This window comes from Lactuca sativa, chromosome 8 (genome assembly GCF_002870075.4).
Source record: "Lactuca sativa cultivar Salinas chromosome 8, Lsat_Salinas_v11, whole genome shotgun sequence".
In the NCBI taxonomy this organism is placed as follows: domain Eukaryota; kingdom Viridiplantae; phylum Streptophyta; class Magnoliopsida; order Asterales; family Asteraceae; genus Lactuca; species Lactuca sativa.
The window spans coordinates 154,074,808-154,094,526 of NC_056630.2; positions in this window are offsets into that span (position 1 = coordinate 154,074,808).

Below are 19,719 nucleotides of genomic sequence, written 5' to 3' on the forward strand. Positions count from 1 at the left end.
TATTAGATAGGTTGATCGCGAGTGTTCGAGGGAGTACGATAGGCGTACCAAGAGTATGCAGGGCATACTCCAGTTTGATGAAAACCCTAATTTAGGGTCTTGGACCCTATTTAAAGGCGTTAACTTGTGTTCAAACCCTATTATCTTCAGCCTCCATCAACCTCAACCCTAAAATCGAAAACCTAAGTGCATTTTGTGATTGTTGAGCTTGGAAGTGAGTTTTGGTGGTGTTTTTGGTGAAGTAGAAGAAGAATAACACTTGGAGGTTGCTTGGGAGTGGCATGAGCTTGTAGATCCAGAGCCATCTTCATCTTAGCAAGTCATTTGAGGTAAAAAGCTCTCATCTTGGTGGTTCTTTGTGCTAGATCATACTTAGGGTGTTATTTATGCATTTTGGGTCTTTTTTGAGCTAATGTTGGGTTTATGGTCTACTCCAGAAGCCATGGGGTTTAGATCTTAGCACAAATGAAGTCCCCTATCCATAAAAAGAATTTTCTAATAAAGAAAAGGGTGTGGTGCATGCAATCGACTGAGCTCAAGTAAGTTTTCCCAAGATACCTATACATGTTTTATGATATGTTTTGATTTTGTGAATTTGTGAATCGCATGTTAGATTTTATGATTTTCTCAGGATTGCATGATAGAATGCTATGAGAGATGCCTTTGTATGCCTGTTGTTTAAGCTTGTAGACTTGCATTCTAGTAATGATCGGTTAGTGATAGGATGGCTTGTTTAGGTTATGCTTGTTCTGATTACTTGATGCTAGAATACTACTTGCTTTATGCTTTTAGGAATTCTCATTAACTACGGCTAACTAGTAAGCAAATATGAAAAGTTACATATTATTGAGACTAAATAATTTTAGAGGGTTAGGTTTAACTCTATTGCAGAGCTCTTGGCGGAGTCCAACCATTGTAGTGTGAGACCTTTCATTCGAAGAATTATTTAGCGTCAGTAATATGTAACTGTATTTGTGAGGTAGTTAGAGGATGTTAGAGGGAGTTCCTTCTGCAGCGGATGACAGAGTTGTTGGATTAATGTCTAAGTCCATAACTATAATTGGTAAGACTTGACCCGACCCGCATTGTCCATTTGGGTTGCATGGCATCATGCATTTGGATAAACTATAATGAGAGAAATAACACTTATGGTTGGTTAATATATTATAAGTTCTAATATATTAATAAGATTATTTAATTAGTATTGATCAAGGATTAATCTAGGAGTAATTAAGTGATCAAAAGAAGACTAATTAAATATATGGGTTGATTGTGCAAATCATCCATACTTATATAGTGGGCTAATGCTCCATGGATTATCTAGTTGGGCTAAAACCCATATGATACTCCATGGTGTTTTTGTACCCATGGATCATGGAAATGAAAGGCCATGTTAATTAGGGTTTACATGGTGTAACCCTAACTATATATGCATCTTATTCTTGACCAAAATCGGCACTAGTATTATTCTAGAGAAGGGCTAGCCGATTTCAAGTGTTCCACATTTCTCTCAAGGTTATTCCAAAAGCAATTGATGTTGTGTGAACCATTTGAGGTGTCACACTTGGGGCACTAGGCACTCAAGTTTCATGAAGACTTTCTACATCAATGAGGTATGTATTCTATCTTGTTATATTCATTGTTTTGTATGCTAGATTAGGATAATACCTTGGAAAGTTCTTATTTGCATGTATAATAGATAAAACATAGATCCAAGGTATTTAGGGTTGCATGTACACTTAGGAGTGTTAGAATGCTCACAACCCAACAGTGGTATCAGAGTCTAGGCTTGTTTTCTTGTTATACTTGCTAAAGTAGCTGAAAAAATCGAGTTTTGATGGTGTCTGCCCAGCAGACTCGCCGAGTCCATGAATGGACTCGCCGAGTCCAAGGCAAAATGCATCCAACTCGCCGAGTTGGTTCGTGCACTCGACGAGTTGGACCCCCAGACAACATAAATTCGACTTTTTTGGTTGGAATTGGACTAGGAACATTACCCTAAGATGTTTTTAGACTTATAAACTTGTTTTTGATGTGGTAATGTTCATGCTAATCCAATTTCAAAGATAATTGTCAATAGATTCATGTTTTGTATTAGTTTAAGGTTTAGACTAATTATATGAAAAAGTTTGATTTGAATTATCTTGTTCTTATGAGTTGCTTAGATTAATAGAAAAGTTGAGTGAAATAGTTGTTTTTAATCCAAATTAATCTAAGAGTTGATTCTAAAATTTGTTTTTGTAACTTGTCCTCACGTTATTTGAAAAGTCACATTTAAGTTTCATAAAACTCATAAAAGTTGGCAAAGGTTACAAAATGAAGAGTCTAGTTCTAATTAAATGGTTTTATGACTTCATAACTTGTCCTCAAGTTATGGAGGACCAAGAGTCTCTTCATTAAATAATAAAAAAAGTGTAACCTTAATTAATTCCATAAGTTATAAAATAAAGAAAAGTTAATTCTTTTATTAGTTTAAAGTCTTCCATAACTTGTCCTCAAGTTATGGAACTTGAAGAGTTTTTGGATTAAAACTACTTTAAACACATAAGTTATGGAATTAATTAGTTTTGAATAGTTTCAAAACTTGCCCTCAAGTTTTGGATTTTGAAAATTTTTCACTTATGAATAATTTAATTCCATGTTAGCCCTTAGAATTTTAAAAGTTAAAATTTAACCCTTATACTTTATAATATTATAAGTTAATAATATATATATATATATATATATATATATATATATATATATATATATATATATATATGTATAAGAGTAAAGTCAGTCTTACCGTTAGTAGGCTTCATTCACAAAGCCGGTCTATAAGGGGGGGGGGGGGGGGGGGGAGTATAAGGTTACTGCCTATAAAATGGCAGTTTAATGGGTGTCCACTCTCACCCACCGCTTTCTTGACTGGTGGAGGGTTGTTAGCCGAACGGGTTTGACAGGACTAAAATTCTCCCTTCATTAAAAGTATTAATGATAAATACTAAGTAACTAAACTCTTAATAATACCCAACCTTAGTTACTTAGGAAAATGTGAATAAGGTGCTAATTCATGAAATTACACTTTGCACTTTGTTTAAGTCGGTTAGTGGAGCGTGTGTGGTTAACCGGCACACTAACTCGTATTTAACAAGGTAGGCAAAGGGTAACTTAATGTTTATCATAGTATCGATGGAGCGTGTGTGGTTAACCGACACATCGATTGAGGGGTAAACACTTAAGGGTACCAAGTAATTTGCATGGTTACTTCACACCTTGTTTTGTGATCCTCGGCATCCCAGTCACAAAACCTGAAGGGCACACTCGAGATTAAAACATGCCCTTGAACAGGTCAATGAATCTCAAAAGATCTAGGAGTTTCAAATCCAATTAAAACCTAATAAATCATTTCGTTTATCTTGGTGGAAATTGGTGAATCGTCATTCACCTACCTTCAAATATTTTATAGCTTGGATTACGACATCCCTCTTCTAAGTTATAAAATAGTTTGTAGGGTCCTAGCCTTAATATTTCATATTGGGTGTCATATTAAGGACTTAAAATCAACTATATTGAATATCTCCCAAAAGATGTCTGGTTTACACATTTATGATCTTCCCAAATCTCTTGAAACAATCTTTCCTAAATGAAGATGATGTCCCATGGAAATCATACTTCTTTCACCTCCTCCAATTATTCTCCCTAACCCACAAGTTCAAGGTCACTCAAGCCCTATTGGCAAGGCAAGGTCTAGGTGTGATCACATCTTGGAGATGTAGTTACATATTGACAAGCTGAGAGAGTTGGGTGTCAAAGTCTTGAGAAAGTTGGTGGCTCAATCACTTTATAAGTCACATAGTGAGTTTCTTTGGAACTCCTATGAAACAGACTATGACAAGACCCTTAATGATCTTATCTAAGATCATCTTCCTAAAACCTTGTGGACATTGACAATGGTGACATTGGATATCCAGTAAAGCTCTCTCTTCCCAATGGAAAGGGATCGGCCATAGTCAACTAGGTTGACCAAATGGTAAAAAGAAAAGCTAAGTCTGTGATAGTCCCGTGTACTATTACCAAAGGGTCCATATGTTTATATTGCCAAAGGAAAGGGCATTGGTTGCGAAGCTGCCAATTTACCTAAGGGTGTTAAAGTCAATAAGTTTGACTCTACTTCAGGTAAAGTCCACTATCTAACTCTGCTAAGTTTCTATTATGAGATTCTTGATATATGATGTGACTGGGTCACATGTTGATGTTTTAAGAATCAAAGAAAAGTAAAGAAACTTAAAGAAAGAATATGCTGAATTTGATCGCGTAAATGGATTTCTATCGCATAGTTTGAAGATCGGATTCTTGAGCTACTTCTTAGGAGATATGAGCTATTGCTTAGGAATATATAACAACAAGTTTACATATGGATTGTAATGATAGTTTTTCCGCAAAGTTTTTAAAATAAAAGAAAAAATGATGATTTTATTTATTTAAAAATATACTTACAATGGCATTTGAGGAAAAATTGTTGCTTATATGATTCCATTAATAGCAAGAATGGAAATATGAAATTGATTCTTTCATTTGTGGTAATGTCTAAATTTACCAAATAAGGAAAGATTCTCATCACCCAAGTTTCAATTGGACTGGAACTTGGAATAATGCAAGTTGTATAGCATGATGAATGAGAACTTTCAAGTATTGGAAAATTAATACTAATTACTTGTTCACATGGATGTGTGAGTCAAGTGAAGGACTAAGGGATCGAGTACACATTCTTGTGCACTGATTAAGTCCACCACAAAAGATCGATAAGATTATTCATCATAATTTACTAAAACTCAGTAAATATGGTTATACTTACAAGCTTAAGTGTAATTCTAAGACATTGGAAAAAGGTTCCAATGTAAGGCAGAGCGAATAAGAAGAATCAAATTAGGCAGAAGGATAAAAGTTTCTCAAATATAAAAAAAATGGGAAAGTACTTTAGTATCCGTTTTTATGATCATCTTACTGATTTAGAGACCTTATCACAATTCATCCTCTAAGTGCCCTAAGAAGAGGAGCTATGAATTTTTGAAGTGGTTAAATCAAGAAGATGAGTCATACTTCGTTCCAATACAAGTCTTAGAGTCATACTCCAAGATTGTAATTTGAGTGACACGTCTTAAAGAAGGTTTAAAACACTTGTCAAATGTGAGAGTAAAAGTTTTCTACTCTTGTACATTTGAAATTGGTAAGTTGTGATGTTTTTGATAAAACAAAGACCAACTTAGGCCAATTTTGTGAAGTGTTTGTCTTGATTAGAATCCACACTATTTCTTGAATAACTGACAAGAAAGTCTTATAGGTCAAGAGGACAGTGGGAGTCTTAAAAGTCTTGAAAGTCTCAAGAACTAATCAAGAATAAAACCTAAAGTTCTTCACTAGCACACGACTTGAGGTTCATAACCTATCGTGTTGACATATTCTGTGCCCATTCCAGTTAAAGTTGGCTTTGCATATGAGTTCTTAGAGTTCTCAATTGGGTGCATAACAACTTGGAAGCAATGGCAGGCCCTTGTGCTGCCAGATAGCAAGAAATTAGATTGAGTTCAGTCCATATGAGTTTGGATTTGTCATTATCCTTGTCCCGTGACTATGGTTTTGACAATTCACATGGATAAGAACACATACACCATTAAATCTAAGTGTCATAAGGTTTCTCTCCGATTCATGAAAATGATGGTGAGGAAACACTTTCACTAAGTAGATTTTAGCTAGATAGCAGTTGTGATATTTGCATTCTCAAAGTCGTTAGTGGAGCGTATGTGGTTTACCGGCACACTAACATGGACTTGTAAGAAGTGGCAAAGGTCTAAACAATCATGACGCTGATTATGACATCCCTTTTCATAGTTCTAAAATTGTTTAGACACTCCTGTGAGCTATCTAGAATAGGTGTATGATTTTGATAAAGTTTTATCAAAGCAATCTAGTATCAGAAATCTGAACTTTGGTAAGAAAGTCAATAAAGTATTGATTTCTAGAAGTCGAGCTGATTTCTGAGTACATGTCAAAGCTAGTGGGAGCATAAGTGTTATGCTAATAATCATCATGTTAGTGGGAGCATGATAATTATGATAAAGGTTGCAAGTTAGCAATGTTAATTATAGAAAACAAAAGTTTCAACTGGGAAAGAGTTGTTTTGCTATAATTAAGGGAGAGGAAATTATACTTCATCTCAAATCTATAAGCTTAGATCCTGAGGTTTTAATCATTTAGTCAAGGATATATATATGAATTTCATGTTGGAATGGCTCAACATAAGGAAATTCTGTATATGGGTCTCTGTATATGGGTCCATTATTTGCGTTCTAAAATTCGATTATGATTACTGCATCCCTTTTCATAATCTGAATTATGAGAACTTGGCAAATAGAAATGGAAATGTTATAGCAAAAGACTGGTTTAGTCTTTATGTGAGATATCATGAATCGTGTCCCATATGCTTCGGATATAAGATCGATTACATGTGCTATATTTATCCTTTCTAAAATTTTCCTAATGCCTGGGGCATTAAGAAAGGAAAAGGTATAGAATTGGATGTGACTAAAAGGATTAAGCAATTGTTGAGGACAATAAAGATTGGTTGCTCAAGGATAGTTAGAAGTATAGTGATAATTCTAGAAGGACCATATTGACATAATCTGTAAGGAGGCAACTCTTGTTCAGAAGTGATAATCAAAATGGAATCTGGAAATGTTTCAAAGTTAGAAATTATTTAATCTGTGTAAGATTAGGAAACTTAATGCAAGAAGGATGTTCCCAAGGAGCTGATCTCCTTTGGAATGCATAATCATTACAAGAGGTTCAATGGATATAAGTTTAGAATCTAACAGATTTCAGTAAATGACATGAATTTGGAATTCTTGCATTTGCAGTAAGGATTTGGGAGTGTGAAAAGAGAATCATTGAAGTTATGTTCAATTGATCTAGTTCACAAAGTAAAGATCATAGACAAACATAGTATGCATACTTGGTGTGTGGCATGACTAGTGTTTAGAAAACATGGTGTACATGCTTGGAGCATGGGACAACTATTATTTTTAAATTCAAGAATAAAGTTGATAGCTGAAACAGTATACAATGAATAATGTGTAATCATATGGTGATAAATAAAAGGTGTTTTATTTATGTTCATAGGTTTTGATACCATATTGGATTCAATTATTATTGTGTTTCACTTTGCATGTTTTAACTTCCTGAATAACTAGGTCATTGTTCTGGATGACTAATTTATTCAAACCATCCACAGTCAGTCATATGTTTGAATTAGATATGAATTAAGACTGTCATGGGTTGGCTTGTAGAGGTCTAAGATGTTGGACAAAGGGCTACAACACTCATGAGTGCTCATAAGTTCTGAGTATTGGATTCAACCCGCGCTCATTGGAATCACTTCATGGATTTTATCACGAGTGATCATGAGACGATAATATCTTATATTCTTCAAACCTAGAGATATGAGTTGTTACTATGAGTTGGTTGTATATTGATTGCATGAAAACGCATTGGTAACTCGATGTTATAAAACGTGCCTTTGTGTATGATTCAACAAGTAGTAGAACAAGCCATATGAGTCAAAGTTTATCCATTCCTTTTACCTTCGGGATAAAAGCGATATCTGTGGGCCCCCAGGACTGATTTGATTTGTTCAATTAGTCAGTCGTCATAAATTGGAAATCGGGAAACAACAAATGGACAGGGAGAATGATTATAATCCATGTCTCAGTCCATATGATATCTAGAATGGAGGAATATATGATCCCTTATCTAATGGACAAGTCATTGACAAAGGTCAGAGTTCATCTACAAGGTCAGAGTTCGATAGAAGCTTTTGAGAGCTACGATTGCCAGTCAGTTCTTGAAGTCATACGCAATAATAGTTTTAGACTTATCCAAGTGGGAGACTGTTGGATTAATGTCTAAGTCCATAACTATAATTGGTAAGACTTGACCCGACCCGACATGGTCCATTTGGGCTGCATGACATCATGCATTTGGATAGACTATAATGAGAGAAATAACACTTATGGTTGGTTAATATATTATAAGTTCTAATATATTAATAAGATTATTTAATTAGTATTGATCAAGAATTAATCTAGGATTAATTAAGTGATCAAAAGAATACTAATTAAATATATGGGTTGATTATGTAAATCATCCATACTTATATAGTGGGCTAATGCTCCATGGATTATATAGTTGGGCTAAAACCCACATGATGCTCCATGGATGCTCCATGGTGTTTTTGTACCCATGGATCATGGAAATGAAAGGCCATGTTAATTAGGGTTTACATGGTGTAACCCTAACTATATATGCATCTTATTCTTGACCAAAATCGGCATTAGTATTATTCTAGAGAAGGGCTAGCCGATTTCAAGTGTTCCACATTTCTCTCAAGGTTATTCCAAAAGCAATTGATGTTGTGTGAACCATTTGAGGTGTCACACTTGGGGCACTAGGCACTCAAGCTTCATGAAGACTTTCTACATCAATGATGTATGTATTTTATCTTGTTATTTTCATTGTTTTGTATGCTAGATTAGGATAATACCTTGGAAAGTTCTTATTTGCATGTATAATAGAGAAAACATAGATCCAAGGTATTTAAGGCTGCATGTACACTTAGGAGTGCTAGAATGCTCACAACCCAACAAGAGTGTGGTGTGGTGATTGCCCTAGGCGAGTCCAGGAAGAGACTTAGTGTTGGAAGCCTTGTATTGTTAAGGGTGGTATGTATGGATAAGGGAGTAACTTGGAGGATTCGAGATAATTCTTGAGGGAAGTATGGATATGTGTGTAAGGTAGTATTAGGCTCATACTACTGAAAGCACAGGATCCATACTCGACTTGAGGAGAGTCACAAGGAATCTAAGAAGAAGGTAGAGGGGTAATGCGTATATGTTTTATTGGAGTGACTAAAGTGTGATGCATTGATGATAACATTTTGGTTATGGGATGAAAATTTGTTCTTATTGTATAGGATGCCAATGTCTAGGCGAGAGGCAGAGTCTTCTATGATGGGTGCGGACAACGCCACGTTTCGTAGCTGGATTGCCATGGAGGTTTCACAGATTTTATTGGAGGAGTTGTCTGGTATCATTGATCGGATCACTGACATGTTGATTATCAAATTCAAGGAGTGAACCACAATCTTACGCACTAGAAGAGGAATTCTTAAGGCTACTAGAGAAAGCAGTCGTGATGAGGAGGCACGGCCAGGAAATGGAAGGCAGACTCATGATTCAAAATAATCAGAGGAAGGTGGGGAGTTCGATGCGGCTGACCAGAGTACTAGAAGTCAAGGGAACTACGAAATATGTGGAAGGTGTAGGGGGACTCACGGGTTTGCTTGTCACAAGTTCAGGTGTTTCAAATGTGGCGAAAGAAGTCATGTGCACCGAGATTGCAAGAAGGATCAGATGTGTTTTTATTGCCACCAATCGGGTCATTTCAAGTCCAGCTGTCCTGCATGGGTAGCAGAGGGGGTGCAGCCCCAATACTCATCGTCCTTCAAGAGGTCAAGGTCGACCCGTAAGAAATCACTGGTATGTATGTTGAGCCTCAGATCTGTAATGATAATTATATTAGAAAAAGTATGTTTTGCCTAGTGTTGTATCGATGGACCAGAAATCTTGTGTTTAAGAGAATCGTGAGAACCATATTAGAATTTCTCCAATTTATTCAGGATGGGGTTCAGCCCTGTATGCTTCATATTTCAGGGGGTATGGATTGCCCTTGCCAAGTTGAAGTTATGACATTGCGAAGCTCTTAATAAACCCCATCAAAAGTTCAAGGATCCTCTATGATTGACTAGGTCATCATTCAAATAATTTTCATATAACAACCATAAAATTCAAGCCAATTTAAAACTTTTTAAAACATTTCAAAACCATTAATAATTACAAATCTGTTTTCAAAATAGTTCCATATCAGAGTATCCCAGAAACAAGGTCATAAAATGTGAGGAGCTGTACGATCATGCCTTTGCCTTCCCACGATCATCTGAGGTACCAGAAACCAAAACTGAAACTGTAAGCCCAAAGCTTAGTGAGTTCCCCCAAAATACTCATACACACAACAATATACATATAATCACGAACAACATACTATGGGTCTAGTCAACCATCGGGTTAGAACAACCCAGGCCCTCAACCATCCGGTTGGAATGCCAACATACTATGGGTCCAATCATCCTTGGGATGGAATACCCCAGGCCCCCAACCAACATGTTGGAATGCCCACATACTACGAGTCCAATCATCCTCGGGACGGAATAGTCACGGTCCAAAACCAGCTGGTTGGAATGCCCATGTCTATTGGCTTTCGTACAAAGCATATAAGCCTCAACCACTATTCAAACGTGTGCATATATATATCAGCTAATCACATAACAGTCTATAGACAGACACACCGATCTAACAGATCATAACAACATATAACATCCTATCTCCAGGATACTGATCTGACGGATCATAACATCATATCACATCCTATCTACCAAGATACTAATCTAACGTATCTATCACAACTAGCCTTTTTGGCTAGGAAATTTCATCCTCAAGTAAGCAAGTACTATTGTGAGACTTGTGCTAACACACCTAAGTATTCAATATGAGTTCCTAAGGAGCCTTATAGTGTTAGAATGCAATTCTCTCCAAGTATAGTGAATCTCTGCCAAATCTCTCCAAGTATAGTGAATCCCTCCCAAATCTCTCCAAGTATAGTGAATCTTCCCAAATCTCTCGAAGTATAGTGAATCTTTCCCAAATCTCTCCAAGTATGTGAAATCTCTCCCAAATCTCTCTAAGTATGCGAAATCTCTCCAAGAATAGTGAATCTCTCCCAAATCTCTCTAAGAATAGTGAATCTCTCCAAGAATAATGAATCTCTCCCAAATCTCTCTATGTATGCGAAATCTCTTCAAGAATAGTGAATCTCTCCCAAATCGCTCTAAGTATGCGAAATCTCTCCAAGAATAGTGAATCTCTCCCAAATCTCTCCAAGTATGTGAAATCTCTCCCAAATCTCTCCACATATCTCAAATCTCTCTCAAATCTCCCCAAGTACCTTCCTCAGTCGAAAACGGCTCAAAACTGGAAGAGGAAACCCCAAAAGGACCCTCTTGGTCCTGAACCCTCTTGGTCTGGAATCCTCTTAGTCCGGAATACCTTCTAAGGAGCCCAGAGGAAATTGCTTCTCGGAACACCCTGCTTCGGACCTAGCAACTTCGGAAGATTGTCTCCGGAAGGGTTAAGGCTTGCTCCGGAAGAACCCGCCTCACCTCGCCTCGCTTCGGACATCGCCAGCCGACTTCGCACCTCCGGTCCGGACCTCCAGATTTGAGCAAATGGCTTCGGAAATTCACCCCTTTGCACCAGAACTTGAAGAATGACTCTGGAATCCTTCTTATGCATCTCGGACCCTCGCAGGAACCAACCCTCACTTCAGATTTTCATTGTTTTCGGACTTTTTCACCATTTTAAGGCATTTTGACGTCGAAAATTACACCAAACTCGTATTTTTCCTATCCTAAACCCCTTAGACCCCTATTTTATGCTAAAATTAATTAATTTAAGCATATTCTTCATAAAAAAATGTTTGGGATTTAGGAAAACCTTATCCTAAATCAAGAAAATGACAAAAGGATTGACTTTGTGATTTGATGAAATTCCTCATTTCCCATGCAAATCACAATATTCCATGCTTTACCACCAAATATCCATGCATGGACCACCAGATCCCCATGCATCAAAGATTCCTTTCCTTTTCTTATACTCCAAAGCAACGACAATGAAGGGGTTAGACTTCACATATTCTCTCACTTTTCTCATTTCCTCTCAAAACTCATCTCCAAGTAAGAACAAGAACTTGCTTAAAACAAATTTCTCAATTTCTCTCTAGAGTTGTAAGGTAAATTCCTTCACCCATTTAATATTTTATAATATTTCAAGATGAATCCATATTATTTTATTCATAATATGTGATGATCACCCTTAGGAAAGCATCCCTCCCAGGGAAGTTCCTCATCTCAGCAAGAGTTCAAGCTTGAGATCTTCACTCAATAACTCCAAACAACTCCTCAACCAACTCAAGGTGAGCTTCATACCCCACCTTTTTCAATGTTTTAATATTTTTGGGGGAGAGTACAAGTCAAATCTTGCCTAAACTCTTAAATGATTACATATATACGTATGTTTGTATGTGTGTGAAATATTATTAAATTATTATTTAGTAATATACTCATGAACGAAGGATTTCCAAATTTCACAAAGAACAAATGATACTTTGTACAAAAGAGTCTCCCAACTATTGGGTGTGTCCAACTTAAACCCTTTATCTATGCTTTCATGTCTACAGCTAAAAGTATAATAGGCATCTTGATAAGTGGACACCACTTCTAGTAATTTTCGAAAATGGAAACTTTCTGAATTAATTGCAAACTATCAGGGGGTATTTTATAAATATTCGATATAAAAGTTTGCGACAAGAAAATATACAAGCAGGGCCTTTATGACAGAAATATTTGCATGTCATAAGTTGCTGTCATAAAACCCACAAGAACATAAGTAATGTTCTATATGTCATAAAACAGAAAATGCGTGTCATAACCGGCAGTTATAAATTTATATAAATTATAACTTGACACTTTTTCTTTTGACTAAAATGACTCATTTTCAATAAACGAAAAGGAATGAACACGAGCACCCAGTTAACGAGCACAGTCAACGATATGGAATGAGAATGATATTTCTATTCAATGAGTACGGATTTCATTATTTATCTAAAAAAATAATGGATCTCGAACGATTGCTCAAAAGGTTGTTAATATTCAAGTCAGACAAATCTCAAAAGTACCTAAATATAAAAATATTAGTATACGTCTAAGTCCTGTAAGGAGTTATAGCCAGAGTCTCCTGGAGGGAGAGCGGGAATTTGTGTATAGATCTATACGGGGTTGACACCCTGCACCTTCGATGTTCGCTACAGCTAGATAGGCCAGTCTAGGGTGAAAAATGTCTTTTCCAAACCGAGGGTGCCTGAGAAACACCAAAACAGGCACTCCGTCATGATTAGTATGGTTATAACGACTCACTAGAATATGTTATATTAACTAGAAATTTATGTAAGGAAAAACCTCATAAATAAATTTTGGCGCGTTGCGTTGACTGTCCTATACATGATAGGTGATGGTCCGCATTTGTTGCGTTGACTATCCTTTCTTTTCACCGTATAGAATGTCCACAATTGCCATGATTCTTTCCCCTAACGAGTATAGAGTCGAAATACTGCTATTTTACAAAGTAAAAAGCGTAGGACACTACGGAAAAAAAATTCTACGATTTTGATAATGATAAACTAGAACTTACGAATATTTTATAGCAGAAAATATAAGATTTTCTGGAGGAAATGGTTTTCTACGATTTCGATAACGATAACCTAGAACTTACGATTATTTTATAGCAGAAAATATAGGATTTTCTGGAGAAAACGATTTTCGATAATGATAAACTAGAGCACTTACTCAATTTTACTCGATAAGAGGAACAAGATTTTCAACGATATCTCCTTTTAGGAAAATAAGGGATTTTTCTTGAAACGGTTGATTGTTACCATTCAAAAGAACTATTCTCAAACACAACTTGCTTTTACAAATCAAACTACTTTTAAAAGATCACTCCTTATAAGGATGAACAAAAGTAATGTCATGCACACATATATCCATGATTTTCAAGGCAAGACTTCAAAGGATTTCATAGAAAATATCTGATTTTCTAAAAGTACAATGAGAACAATTCTAAACAAGTGTAAACGATTTTATAAAAAAATGCTTATGAACTCACTAACTTTTTAGTTGACGCTTTTCAAAACGACTTGTATTCTCAGGGATCTAGTAAGAAGGAAACAAAGGACATTGATGCAAGACCATTTAGCTATAGTTTGAAGTTTTCTACTTATGCATCTTTTGTGTAACTCGAAGAACAAATACAATATGTAAACTATGTAAATTTGTTATCTCAATGTATGATGTTTGGATTGCTATGTTTCATGTATATTCAATTGTTTTGATACTGCACAATGAAGTCACCCGCCTCCAGACGTTTCCGTCGTCTGGTCTGGGGGTGTGACAGTATCATAACAACATATAACATCCTATCTACCAGGATACTGATCTAATGGATCACCACAATAGTCGAGCATATAACATATCAGGATAGCAATCCAAAAGGGTCAGCCTTGGTGCCTTAGACCCTTGAGTGTGAGAAAAACTCACCTCTCAACTGTAGAATCGAAGTGATAATCTCAAACTCTCAAACCACGGCCATGAAATCCACCACCTATATTTACCATAGGACCATTTCCATAAATTTCCATTTTACCAAAATACCGCATAAGTCAACTAGTCAACCCTTGGTCAAATTCCAAGTCAAAGGTCAAGGTCAATAGTCCAAGTTGACCCGACTCTTCGAGTGTAGTTCACCGACTCGTGGAGTCCTTCCTGAACTCAAGAATTTGTGAAATCACCCGTTGACTCGTCGAGTTTCCCTGCAATTCGCTGATTTCATGCATGTCCAAATGTCAGGAAAACCCTAACTGACTCGCCGAGTCATCCTACTGACCTGAGAGTTGGGGTCTTACAATTCTCCCCCACTTGAACTAGACTTCGTCCTCGAAGTCCCCTGCGGTGAACTACTCCAGATAGTGCTCCCGCATCTCAGCCTCCAGCTCCTATGTCCACTCGGACCTTCTTCGGCGCTCCCATTATACCTTTAGCAACGACACTTCCTTGTTCCATAGAAGCTTAACCTTCCTCTCCAGTATGGACACTTGTCTCTCTATATAATCCAGGTGCTCATCGACCTGTATGTCCTCCAAGGACACTACTACTTTCTTATCTAATATGCACTTCTGCGACTAGGACACGTGGAAAGTGTTGTGGATCTGACTAAGCTCCTCCGGTAACTCTGGTCTATACGCCACCTTTCCAACCCTGGTAATGACCCTGAACGACCCAATGTATCGGGGACCCAATTTCGCCCTCTTCCTGAACTGAATCACACCCTTTGAGGGTGAGACCTTCAGGAGTACCATGTCACAGACCTGAAACTCTAACTCGGATCGGCGTCGTTCGGCGTAGCTCTTCTGTCGACTCTGTGCGTTCTGCAACCGCTGTCTAATCTGCTGAATCATCTCAGTAGTATGCAGGACTACCTCGGTCCGACCCATCACCCTATGTCCCACCTTGTGCTAACAGACTGGTGTGCGGCATCTCCGTCCATACAACAACTCATAAGGTGGGGCACCAATACTGGAGTGAAAGCTGTTGTTGTAGGAGAACTCTGCAAGGGGTAGGTATGAGTCCCAGCTCCCACCAAAGTCAATGACATATGCCCTCAACATTTCCACATTGGAATCACCAGAGGCTACAATTTTCCGTGTGGCTTCTGTTGCTCGGCCTTGACGATCCTGCAGGTCAAGCACCTCTCAACATACCAAGCGATTTCTCGCTTCATGCACAGCCACTAGTAACTCAATCGCAAGTCCTAGTACATCTTGGTGGCCCCTGGGTGAATAAAGAAGCGAGACTTATGAGCCTCCTCCAATATAGTCTGTCTGACCCCACCAGACATCGGAACCCTTATCCGACAGCATCGGGTGAACAATCCTCGACTATCTCGAACAAATCGGGTGTTCTCACCCCTAATCCTCTCCAGTTTCCAGTTCTCTGGTCGCATGCCCTCAACCTGAGCATCTCTAATCAAACTCACGAGTGGAGAATCCATCAATATCCTCATACGTGTCCCTGGGGTGGAAGAACCAGCTGACTTGCGGCTCAACGCATCTGCCACCACGTTCGCCTTACATGGGTGGTAAAGGATCTCACAGTCGTAGTCCTCGACTACATCTAGCTACCTACGCTGCCTCATGTTCAGGTTCGGCTGATCCATGATGTGTCTTAGTCTCTTGTGGTCCATGTATATGGTATATCAGACCCCATAGTGGCAATGCCTCCAAATCTCGAGGGCGAATACCACTGCCCCCCACTCCAGATCATGAGTAGGGTATCTCGTATCATGCGGCTTCAGCTGTCGCGATGTGTAGGCTATCACCTGTTCTCTCTGCATAAATACCACCCCCAGTCCTATGATGGATGCATCATAGAACACCACAAAATCCTCGACTCCCTCCGGAAGAGTCAATACTGGAGCCTCGCATAATAGCTGTCACAAGGTCTCAAACACCCTCTGTTGCTCAGGGCCCCACCAGAAATCTACCCCTTCCTCGTCAAACGAGTGAGGTGTACTGCAATCTTGGAGAAATCTTGTATGAATCTCCGGTAGTACCCTGCCAATCCCAAAAAACTCCTGATATCTGAGGGAGACTTCGGAACCTCCCACTGCACAACCGCCTCGATTTTGGACGGATCGACCAAAATCCCCTCCTAGTTAATGAGGTGTCCAAGGAACTGAACCTCTCGTAATGAAAACTCACACTTAGAGAACTTGGAATAAAGCCGTTCCCGCCTCAAAACTCCCAATAGCTCCCGTAGATGCTCCTTATGCTGCTCTCGGGTCTTGGAATATACCAATATATCATCTATGAACACGATGACCGAGTGATCAAGCATTGGTCTGCAAAACCTGATTCATCAGGTCTATAAATAATGTTGGGGTGTTGGTGAGATCAAACGGCATCACCACGAACTCATAATATCCATAACGAGTCCAGAACGCAGTCTTCTCCATGTCCTCCTCTCTAACCCTGACCTAATGGTACCCGGACCTCAGGTCTATCTTGGAGAACCAAGATGCTCCCTGCAACTGATCAAAGAGATCATCTATCATTAGAAGTGGATAACAATTCTTCACCGTCAGTTTGTTCAACTCCCGATAATCAATGCACATCCGGTGCGAACCATCCTTCTTCCTGACGAAGAGTATCGGCGCTCCTCACGGGAACTGCTTTGACGAATGAACTACTTGCCCAGCAGTTCCTGTAGCTATGATGACAGCTCCTGCATCTCTGTTGGTGCCAACCGGTATGGAGCCTTGGCGATAGGAGCCACACCTGGCACTAGGTCGATCCTAAACTCGACCTGTCTCTCCGAAGGCACTCCGGGCAACCCCTCTAGAAATACGTCAGCAAACTCCCTAACCACTGGGACCTTTGATACTGAAACCTGATCTATGACCCACATATCCACCACATACGCTGGATAACCCGCACACCCGTGCTAAATGTACTGTCTAGCCCTGGCAGCTGAACAAAACCCTGATCCCAATTGGGTACCCTCTCCATACACAATCAGTTCTCCCTTACTTGGGGTTCGAACCACCACTTGCTGACCCTCGCAGTTTATCATGGCACCGAAGCGACTAATCCAGTCCATACCCATGATCACACACACATCCCCCATGGGAATCAGAATCAAGTCTATCGGGAAAGACACCCTGAAGATCTCCAACACACATCCCCGATAAACTGAAGAAGCAGAAACTCCATTTTCATTGGCGATAGAGACTCGCAACGCACACTCTAGCTCTCCTACTGGCACATTGAACTCCCTACTAAACATTCGAGACACAAACGACCAACTCACCCCCAAGTTAAATAAAACAATGCAGACAAGGAGTTCACTAAAACGTACCTAATCAATATCACAGGTACAAACAGATAAGCATAAAACATATATACTCAGTAAGATAAGGGATAGAAACATACCATCAACCATATCTAGTGTTGCCCTAGCCTCCTCTGCTGTGAGCTGGAAGGAACGTACCTGAGACCTTGGGGGCTCCGCTCTACCCTGCATCCCGTCAGTAATCCTCAGTATAATCGGCATGGGAGCCTACGCTCGCTTGGCAGCTATTAGGGGATACTGAGCCTTCATATGGCCCACCTGCTCGCATTTGTGGCACCTGCTCCCTAATCGGCAAATCCCCGACTAGATGACCTTGCTTTCCATATTTGTGGCACCCGCTCCCTGATCGGAAAATCCCCGAATGAGCCTTTCCGCACTTCCCATAAGTGCGGCTTGGCTGTCCCCCAGATCTGGTATCAGCGGTCTTAGAGTGCTTCGACGCCGGCTGTGACCGTGTCAGGGCCTGTCACTGCTCCCTCAACTGCAACTCAATCTCCAGCTCACGCCGCCTAGCGGCCTCCTGTAACTCCAGCAGTGTATCACATCGCTGGGTGGCAACAAACTGATCGATGTCAGTCTTGAGCATGCTCAGAAGCAAACTTCGGGCAAAACATCGCCCTCTCGGTAAACATGCGGGTGATCAGCATCACAGACTCCGTACCTTGTCTCAGATCCAAGAACTCTGTGACAACCACTCATGCTTGACCCGTGGGATATAGCGAGCGCATAACATATCTCTGAACTGCTCCCAAGTAACAGCACCTCTCTTATCATCCGTATACGACCCCATCATCAATCTCCACCAATCCTTTGCCCCAGACCTCATCAAGTTCGGGGTACATCTGACCTTTTGGTTAGTAGGACATGAGCACGTGAAGAAACATCCCTCCATGTTAGACAGCCACCTCATGGTTATGATCGGATCCTGAGTCCCATCGAAGGTTGGGGGCTTCGTGCTATCGAAGTCCCAGTACTTGAAACCCGACTGGCTCCTCCCCCTGTCGCTGTTATGGTTGCTGTAGCTGTTACGGCTGATGTAGCTGTTGCGGCAGCCGTCTCAGCTAGGGCTGCATATATGTCATCAAAATACTCCATCATGGCGGTCTTAATAGACCCAAACATCTCCGGAATCTGACCCCGGACAATCTCGACCACCTCTTCGCGGATGATCTCCTTGATACGATCCTCTGTTAACACTGGCCCATCTTGACCGATAATCTCAGGTGTTGCCGGGGAACCCTGATCACCCTACCCTGATCCCGATCCAAATCTAGTCACAAAATGCCTCGTAACCCCCATATTGAAAAATACACCAGGAAGATATTAGATAATCCACACAAATAACAGGGAACCAACTCCTAACTAAACCGTAGGGGTTGTGACTTCCTTAATACATGTATGGGTCCTGTGCTTTCAGTGGTATGGGCCTATACTACCTTCCATTCCTACCCATATTTGTCTCAAGTATCACCACAACACCCTAACAATATACATATACATGGTGGTCTCTTAATCTTTAATCCTAGAGGAAGGCTAACTATCTCATAACTAACCTATCGACCTCACACAACCCACCCATGAAACTTCCACCAACCTTACAACACTAGTGTATGCTAGTCATACATAATGTTGGACCCCATAGACATCCGAATACTAGGTCCTACTCTAAGCCCACAAGCAAACAAGTAACAGGAAATAAAGCTGAAGCAAACATTCTCAGGCTATAAGATTTTAATTATGTACAACCGTGATGCATACACTAAGCAACTACAGTAATGATGTCAATCTCATATAAGGAAAACCCTAGGCTATCAGGCATCATACAATCAAGCAATTCTATCATGCAATTCCTGAAGATCCCTAGCCTAGTACTAGCATGATGTTCTAACATATCACATAATCAAATAACTACATGGTATTTTGGGGTCTACTTAATGGCTCCAACTAATCGTACACTCTGCAACCTCCTTTACTTATTTTGAAAACCATTTCAAAATCATTTTGAAAATCTTTCCTTGATTTGAGATTGGATTCACACGAGTGTTCCTCCA